This window comes from Moschus berezovskii, chromosome 9, assembly GCF_049115385.1.
Source record: "Moschus berezovskii isolate FMDL1 chromosome 9, NW_MosBer_1.0, whole genome shotgun sequence".
NCBI lineage: Eukaryota > Metazoa > Chordata > Mammalia > Artiodactyla > Moschidae > Moschus > Moschus berezovskii.
Genome location: NC_142468.1, coordinates 102519456 through 102529096, shown reverse-complemented (window position 1 = coordinate 102529096; position 9641 = coordinate 102519456). Strand labels below are relative to the sequence as shown.

General features: G+C 37.5%; 1 pseudogene; it reads left to right on the top strand.

Annotated features, from left to right (window-relative positions):
• The first annotated feature begins 7738 nt into the window (after positions 1 to 7738).
• LOC148776771 (olfactory receptor 4K13-like) lies at positions 7739 to 8709 on the top strand (annotated as a pseudogene).
• Positions 8710 to 9641: the final 932 nt, after the last annotated feature.

Below are 9641 nucleotides of genomic sequence, written 5' to 3'. Positions count from 1 at the left end.
TGGGAACATCAAACAAAAAATAGATGTGCATATTTCTCTCATACACAGCTGCTGAAGCCACTTCTCTGAACTGAACTCGGTGCCTATGGGGAAAATAATCTGAAGATGAGTTTAGGCAAATTCCTCTGATGGCAAACCTGCACAAAATCAGAAAATGGATTGTATTGGATTCACTCCTGAAACCCCAGTGGTATAAAAACAGATATTCAATAGAATTGACACCTATTCAGCTCTTAAATCTGCTTAGCCTCTTATAAAAGCAACCACCATGAATACAAGTAAAGATTTATAACATTGCAGAGTCTATCAGGGTACTTCATATGAATGCAGTTCCTCTGGTCAAGAAAGGCATTTTTTTATTAATATACAAAAATTATCCAAGAAACATTGAATTATGTGGTATTCACAGTTCTCATCATTCTTAGAGTATTGGTCTTACTGAAAACTGAAACAGGCAATTCAAAGCATATCTTACTTTGCATAGGAGTGGATACAGACACAGAAGTCTGCTAATATTAATGGGAAAATGTACTTTTCAGTTGAATATGAGAGTAAAAGGAAATAGTCCACAGGAAAATTTTCTTAAAACTGGGGGTGGAAATGAGGAAATAGAGGGAAATATAATTACCTAATATTATCTTTTCAAGTCTTGTATTTTAATAGGCCCAGTTCTATTTAAAATACATTATACATTAAAAAAAAACTAAAGTTAGTTTTCAGTAAACTTTAGATATATTTTGCATTTGATGCCTTTTAATACTCTTCAAGTAAATTTTCATAATTTGAATACACCAGACCTGAAAGTGGTTTTATATTGCCCTCTTATCTGTTGTCCATAAGTAAAGCATATCAATTTCTATAATTATGTGATACTAGAAAAGAATGTTTACTACTATTGTAATTAAGGGAAAACAGTATAGCATCTTTAATAATTCCCATTGGTATTTGATCATCAGTTGGGTATTGTTAGGTCTCAAAATATATCCTTTTTTTATTATCACCCTCTCAATATTTATGATCCCTTTTTCCCTAGGAAAATGAATATTCATATGTGTCACTATTTTAGGAATAATGCAATTATTTTGAAATGAGACACTGTTCAGGTTTCAGTGTGCCCGGAGTCAAGCGATGTTCTGAAGCACTCTGTACAGTTGGTAAGTCATGGAGTCAGTTTTAATGTAGATTAAGACAATACAGAAACATTCCTGGATACTGGCTTATAATCACATTGTCCATAGGTAGAATCAGATGTGAAAAGTCATTTAGAAGCTGAACAATGTGATACAATTATTGAATTCTAGGAGGCATTATTACTCTAGTTGTCATACAAATATAGCATAGTCTCATATGTGTGTGACAACATGAAGAACATTATATGATTGAGTATACTTTGATACAACTCAAGTGATTTTATTTTCAATCTGCTAAACAGCGTCCATGTCAAACTTTATCATGTCAATGTTATTACCAACAAAAATTTTATGGCGAACTATGCCAAACAGTGTTTATTGAAAACAGTAACTGGGTGAATGGAAACTTCCCTCTTGTTTTCCAAGAAATGTGTTATTCTCTTGTGCTTATCCACCTACCACATCTAACACATCAGTTTATCCTATTCTGTTTTTAAAGAAAAATAAGTCAGCTAAATTGGCAAATCTGACCTAAGAATATTCACTTTTACTTAACATTTTTATTAAGATTACAAATATTAAAAATATAAACTTTAAATAGAATAAATCTTTTATCTGTTCTCTAATACTTGAACATTTTATTCTTTCTAGATAAAGCACTAGGTGCATGCTAAGTTGCTTCAGTCATGTCCAATTCTTTGTGACTCCATGGACTGTAGCCTTCCAGGTTTGCTCTGTCCTTGGGATTCTCCAGGCAAAAATACTGGAGTGGGTAGCCATTGCCTTCACTAGGGGATCTTCCTGACTCAGGGATCGAAACTGGGACCTTATGTTTTCTGCATTGGCAAGCGGATTCTTTACCACTAGCATCACCTGGGAAACCCTAAAGCACTAGGTAATCAACCACAGTTTGTCCTTTTCTTATCGGATTTTGATGACTATAATCTTCTATGAGTAAATTTCAAATTCTAAAACTTAGTTCAGTCGTACTTCCTGCACATGAGTCTATGTGCTGTACTTAGTCACTCAGTCACGTCCGACTCTTTGTGACCCCGTGAACTGTAGCCTGCTAGGCTCCTCTGTCCACAGGGGTTTTCCAGGCAAGAACACTAGAGTGGGTTGCCATGCTCTCCTCCTGGGGATCTTCCCAACCCAGGGAATGAACCCAATTCTCTCGCATTACAGGAAGATTTTTTACTGTTTGAGTATTAGAATTAAAATGTTAATTTCAGGATTTCATATAGCCATCTTTATCCTCAACCATTTTAGAATAATCTGAAAGTTTTTCATCTAACAAAGGGAAGTTAAGGACTTTGCTTTTGCAGAAAGGGAAGATGACAGGCAGACAATCAAAATGATCCTTTTGAAAACAAAAGAGATTCTTTTCTCTGTCTTCTGCCTTCTCCATACCCTTAGGAGTATGTGTGGGTGAGTGTATGAGTGTGTGTGTATGTGTGTATGTGTACTTTCTGTATGTATATGTGTAAGGTTTTGGATTAAAAACCTATATATAAAAATGTTCTTTAAAGGAAAATCATAGATTAGTGTAACACTATAAAAACAGAAAGAAATAAAAGTAGAAAAATCCTTTGGTTGTAAAAATTATTAGTTATGTATTTTTAGAAATATTACCCTAAAAATATCAACAAATTTTTAGAATTTTTTCTTTTTAAATATCTATATGCTTTCACTCATTCAACAGCTTTATTGATGGCTTTCATAAGCTGTATTAGTATTATGAGAAATAATTTGTATATTTTCAAGTACCTTAAAAATTCCTTATTTGGGAAGGAAAACACACTAGCAATTTAACCCTAGAAGTCAGAGATACCTAGTGTTGAAATAAATTGTGCCTAATTCTTATTAGAAGAATTAAAGAAGAACGAAAGAGCCCCTTGATGAAAGTGAAAGAGGAGAGTGAAAAAGTTGGCTTAAAACTCAACATTCAGAAAACTAAGATCAAGGCATCTGGTCCCATCATTTCATGGCAAATAGATGGGGAAACAGTAGAAACAGTGGCTGACTTTATTTTGGGGGGCTCCAAAATCACTGCAGATGGCGATTGCAGCCATGAAATTAAAAGATGCTTACTCCTTGGAAGGAAAGTTATGACCAACCTACATAGCATATTAAAAAGCAAAGTAATGCTTCGCCAACGAAGTTCCGCCTAGTCAAGGCTGTGGTTTTTCCAGTAGTCATGTATGGATGTGAGAGTTGGACTATAAAGAAAGCTGATCGCCAAAGAATTGATGCTTTTGAACTGTGGTGTTGGAGAAGACTCTTGAGAGTCCTTGGACTGCAGGGAGATCCAACCAGTCCATCCTGAAGGAGATCAGTCCTGGATGCTCATTGGAAGGACTGATGTTGAAGCTGAAACTCCAACACTTTGGCCACCTGATGCAAAGAACTGACTCATTTGAAAAGACCCTGATGCTGGGAAAGACTGAGGGCAGGAGGAGAAGGGGATGACAGAGGATGAGATGGTTGGATGGCATCACCAACTCAATGGATATGAGTTTGGGTAAACTCCGGGAGTTGGTGATGGACAGGGAGGCCTGGCGTGCTGCAGTTCATGGGGTCACAAAGAGTGGGACATGACTGAGCAACTGAACTGAACTGAATTCTTATTCTGGGCTTCCCTGGTGGCTCAGTGGTGAAGAATTTGCCTGCCAATGTGGGCAATGCAGGTTGAACCCCTGTGTCTGCAAGATCCCCTGGAGAAGTAAATGGCAGCCCACTACAGTGTTTTTGCCTCAGAAATCCCATGGACAGAGGAGACTGGTGGGCTCTAGTCCATAAGGTAACTAAGGAGTCGGACATGACTTAGCAACTTAAACAACTCTTGTTCTAGTGCTCCTTTAGAAGACTGAGATTTAATACATGTAACATATGTGATGTATATGGGAAATAGTTAAGTTATAGGATGCATGAAATGGACAATAAATGCAGTGGAAATTATCATGAGTTTCAAATTTATGGAGGGTTTTTATTGTGTATAAGAGAGGCCTTAATGCGCTCTGAAGGGTTTGGTTATACGACAAAGGAATTTGTGTAGCTAAGAAGGAGAAAACAAGCAAGGATGGGGAAAAAAAATGCGTGAAGAATGTAGAATGCCATGAAGTTTCTGCTGAAAGAGATGTTGAATTTTTTCAATACTAGAAAATAGTATTGGATTGGTTGGTGAAGGGCTGACTATGAAGACCTAAGTACATTTGGGGACTCATAATATAGTTAGAAATTTATATAAGTTTTTAAGAAAACAATGATATGATGAAAACAGAATTTTTATGGGAAATGTTAAAATCCTAAAATCAACTGCATTTGTGGGGTGATTATATATGCATCATCTATTGATGTAAAATCAAATTCTGTATAGCTGCAAAAAGTTTATAATTTTTGTGCACTCATATGAACATATCTTTAATTTTTAAGTGAAAAACCCAAGGGAAATAACTATGCGTGTAGCGTGAACACTTGTTGTCTTATAAATATATACACTAATATACATAACACACACACAAACACTATACTAGTATGTTATTATTTTTTTTGAATGCTATCTATGATACAAATGGCTTACAGTTAGTGATCCTGTTATGTGTGACATGGTATTTTTTCCCCATTAGTATAAGCTACTTTTACTTTTTAAAAAGTAATCTAAAGGAAAACTATATTTTTAACAAATATTTTAAAATGGTGATTGTTTCTGTTTTAAAAGATTCAACATTCAATTTGACATATGATTAAAATTTCCAATTTCTATTGACTTTGCTCTATAACTAATTTTAATCTAGATCCTGAATATATACTGCATAATTCACTTATTCAACCATTCTTTCAACAGATATTTAAGTGTCATGCACAGATGCTAAAATGTGTATAAATTACTTTATGTGTTTCTTGAGAGAACTGTCCTGTTCTCTTTAAATGAAGTTTCAAAAATTAGATTTTAAAAAGGATCACTGTAAGGGATCCTTAAAATACTAGACTGTAGCCGAAAGGAGCTATAAACTTTCTAGACATGGAAATGAATACCTTTACAAACTTGATGTGATTTAGTACTTTATGTCAATTCATATTTCTCAGAGTAGGAAACTGGCCAAAAGATATGTTCATATAGTGAAAAATGCAGCCTCATTTGGAAAATGTATTAATACTATGAAGTTGTTTTGAAGAAACTGAATATACACCATTATGATGCTTTTTCTTTCTGTTTTTGATGATTGGGAGAGTAAATTGTAGGAAATTGATGGGATAGAGGCTTGGAGATGCATGGATATCCCCATTCACAGAAGGCACCTTCACATGAAAATATTTCTCCCTGTCTGCTGGGTATCAATGGGGCAAAAAGAAAGACTATATTTTATTTACTGAAGGAGATTTATTAAAACAGGTAATTTAGAAATCGTTTATGACTATGCTAAAGTGTTTGACTATGTGGATCACAACAAACTTGAAAATCCTTAAGGAGATGAGAATACCAGGCCATCTTACCTGCCTTCTGAGAAATCCGCTTGCAGATCAAGAAGCAACAGTTAGAACTGGACATGGAACAATGGACTGGTTCCAAATTGGGAAAGGAGTACCTTATATATAGAGTACATCATGAGAAACGCTGGGCTGGATGAAGAACAAGCTGAAATCAAGATTTCTGGGAGAATATCAATAACCTCAGATATGCAGATAACATCACCCTTAAGGCAGAAAGTGAAGAGGAACTAAAGAGCTTCTTTATGAGGATGAAAGAGGAGGGTGAAAAAGCTGGCTTAAAACTCAACACTCAAAAACCTAAGGTCATGGCATCCGGTCCTATCACTTCATGGCAAATAGATAGGGAAACAATGGAAACGGTGAGAGACTTTATTTTGGGGGGCTCCAAAATCACTGCAGATGGTGGTTGCAGCCATAAATGATGCTTGCTCCTTGGAAGAAAAGCTATGGCCTACCTGCTGCTGCTGCTAAGTCGCTTCCGTCATGTCCGACTCTGTGCGACCCCACAGACGGCAGCCCACCAGGCTCCCCCATCCCTGAGATTCTCCAAAAAAGCAGAGACATTACTTTGCCAATCAAGGTCCGTCTAGTCAAGGCTATGGTTTTTCCAGTGGTCATGTATGGATATGACAGTTGGACCATAAAGAAGGCTGAGCACTGAAGAATTGATGCTTTTGAACTGTGTGGTGTTGAAGACTCTTGAGAGTCCTTTGGACTTCAAGGAGATCCAACCAGTCCATCCTAAAGGAAATCAGTCCTGAATATTCATTGGAAGGACTGATACTGAAGCTGAAACTCCACTACTTTGGTCACTTGATGCGAAGAACTGACTCACTGGAAAAGACCCTGATGCGGGGCTAGATTGAAGGTGGGAGTAGAAGGGGACAACAGAGGATGAGATGGTTGGATGCCATCACCGACTCAATTGACATGAGTTTGCGTAAACTCAGAATTGGTGATGGACATGGAACCTGGTGTGCAGCAGTCCATGATATCGCAAAGAGTTGGACATGACTGAGCGACTGAACTGGAAAGCAATTTTTAAAAAACAAAGCTAGTCAAATCAGTTTTGCAATAAGCATGGGCTTAATTAGGTGATTTTACTGCAAAATTTGTATAAGCTAGTTGCCTCAAACTTTCTCAGTTATTTTGAAGCCTGTTACAGATATACTTGCGAGAAACAAACAGTGGTCCTCTATACAGCAATAAGCAAACAAAATACAAATAAATGAATACAAACCAGAAATGAAATAAAATCAGCTACATTTGGCTGTGGATTTTTTTCACCTTTTGTACTTTTTGCCCAGAATTCTAAAGTAGGCATCTGATGTGAATACAGTTAAATTTTGAGTGAATAAGTTGTATATTTATATATTTTTTAAAAATGTGTAATGACCACCACTAGTTAAGCTGTGAGACATTGTTGCACTGGAGCATGGAATGGAGCATGGAAAAATAAAGGTAGATTTCTCAGGAACTAAAAGCATATATTTAAACCTTAATTTATGTTTTAATTCATAGTTCTTTACCAAAATATATTCCAAAATATAGTTCTTGTGAATCATGGGTATATTGTCTACATTTCTAATTTCCAGATTAAAAATTTCAATATTACTCTGTTGATATAAAACCCACCATAATTATCTAATGCATGGTTATCTTTATAGCACGAAGAGGCGTTTAGTGCCTTGTAGTCTAATTTTTTTATTTTACAGAGACGGAAACTTGACCACCAAAAGGAAAATGGCTTATTCTATGTTGCTCAATGAATGGCTCTGCTAGGTGTTGTATTGAAACCTTCTAATTCCAAGTTCACAGCCTTATAAAATTGAGGTTTCATAATTTTGTGGTTTCATAACTATTTTTATTTTTGTTTTTCAGAAATGTATATTCTGAATTCTACCCTTATTTGGATACTTTTCTGGACCATTTAGTAAATCACTGACCAACAAAAATTCCCAAAAGTAGAAGGTGCTTATAAATTCAAATACCCTATCTAAATAGCGAAGTTGGTCATCAGCATGAACCACCCTTATGTAAGCATAATTTTCCTACTCCTTATTCTTACTCATTTTGATTATTACAGGATTAAGTAGACAACCAGACAAGTGGATGACATGGAAAAGACAAACCATTCAGTGGTATCTGAGTTCATTTTGCTGCGACTTTCCAAATCTCAGAATCTTCAGATTTTATTCTTTCTGGGATTCTCTGTGGTCTATGGAGGGATTGTGTTGGGAAACCTCATCTTAGTCACTGTGATCTTTGACTCATGCCTTCACACATCAATGTATTTTCTGCTTATCAATCTCTCCTGTATTGATACGATCCTGGCTTCTTTTGCTACCCTAAGATGATTGTAGATTTCCTCCGAGACCGGAAGACCATCTCCTGGTGGGGATGTTATTCTCAGATGTTCTTCATGCACCTCCTAGGTGGGAGTGAGATGATGTTGCTTGTAGCCATGGCAATAGACAGATATGTTGCCATTTGCAAACCCCTCCATTACATGACCATCATGAGCCCACGAGTGCTCACTGGGCTACTGTTATCTTCTTACGCAGTTGGATTTGTGCACTCGTCTAGTCAAATGGCTTTCATGTTGAATTTGCCCTTCTGTGGTCCCAATGTTGTGGACAGCTTTTTCTGTGACCTACCCCTTGTGCTCAAACTCGCCTGCGAGGACACCTATGTGCTCCAACTCCTGGTCATTGCTGACAGCGGCCTCCTGTCCCTGGTCTGCTTCCTCCTCCTGCTTGTCTCCTACACGGTAATTATTTACTCTGTCAGGCACCACACTGGCAGTGCTTCCTCTAAGGCTTTCTCCACTCTCTCAGCACACATCACAGTAGTGACTCTGTTCTTTGCCCCTTGTGTCTTTATCTATGTATGGCCCTTCAGCAGATATTCCATAGACAAAATTCTTTCTGTGTTTTATACGATTTTCACACCTCTCTTAAATCCTATTATTTATACATTAAGGAATCAAGAGGTAAAAGCAGCCATTTGGAAGATAAAGACTCGACATACAAATTCAAAGCACGCTTTGTAGATGACACCGCTGAAGAGGTGTTTGGACATTATTTAGGAATGCACTTTAAATGCATTTCAAGTTCTGTAAAACAGTATGTGTGATTGTTAAAAAGGAAGCTTCCCTATTGTCACCCTTAATGTTTAAATGCATAATATCTACAGTCTGTCAGGTGTGCGTTGAAATCCCACCTTCACCACTTTCTCTCATGCAAATTTGAGCAAAATGAATAAATTCTCTGCAGCTTAGTTTCTTTATCTAGAAAAACTTCCTCTAATGTTTCTTTTACTATTTTCAGTTCAGTTCAGTTCAGTTCAGTCGCTCAGGTGTGTCCAACTCTGTGCGACCCCATGAATCACAGCACGCCAGGCCTCCCTGTCCATCACCAACTCCGGAGTTCACTCAAACTCATGTCCATCGAGTCGGTGATGCCATCCAGCCATCTCATTCTCTGTTGTCCCCGTCTCCTCCTGCCCCCAACCCCTCCCGTCATCAGAGTCTTTTCCAGTGAGTCAACTCGTCGCATGAAGTGGCCAAAGTATTTACTATTTTAGCAGGTCTTTAAACTTTTGAACTGCAGTGTTGGAGAAGACTCTTGAGAGTCCCTTAAACTGCAAGGAGATCCAATCAGTCCATTCTAAAGGAGATCAATCCTGGGTGTTCACTGGAAGGACTGATGCTAAAGCTGAAACTGCAATACTTTGGCCACCTCATGCGACGAGTTGACTCACTGGAAAAGACTCTGATGCTGGGAGGAATTGGGGGCAGGAGGAAAAGGGGATGACAGAGAATGAGATGGTTGGATGGCATCACTAACTCGATGCACATGAGTTTGAGCAAACTCCGGGAGTTGGTGATGGACAGGAAGGCCTGGCATGCTGTGATTCAGGGGTCGCAAAGAGTCGGACACAACTGAGCGACTGAACTGAACTGAACTGAAACCTTGTAAAGTATATGATTATTGCTGCTATAATAGCTGCTGTCATTAT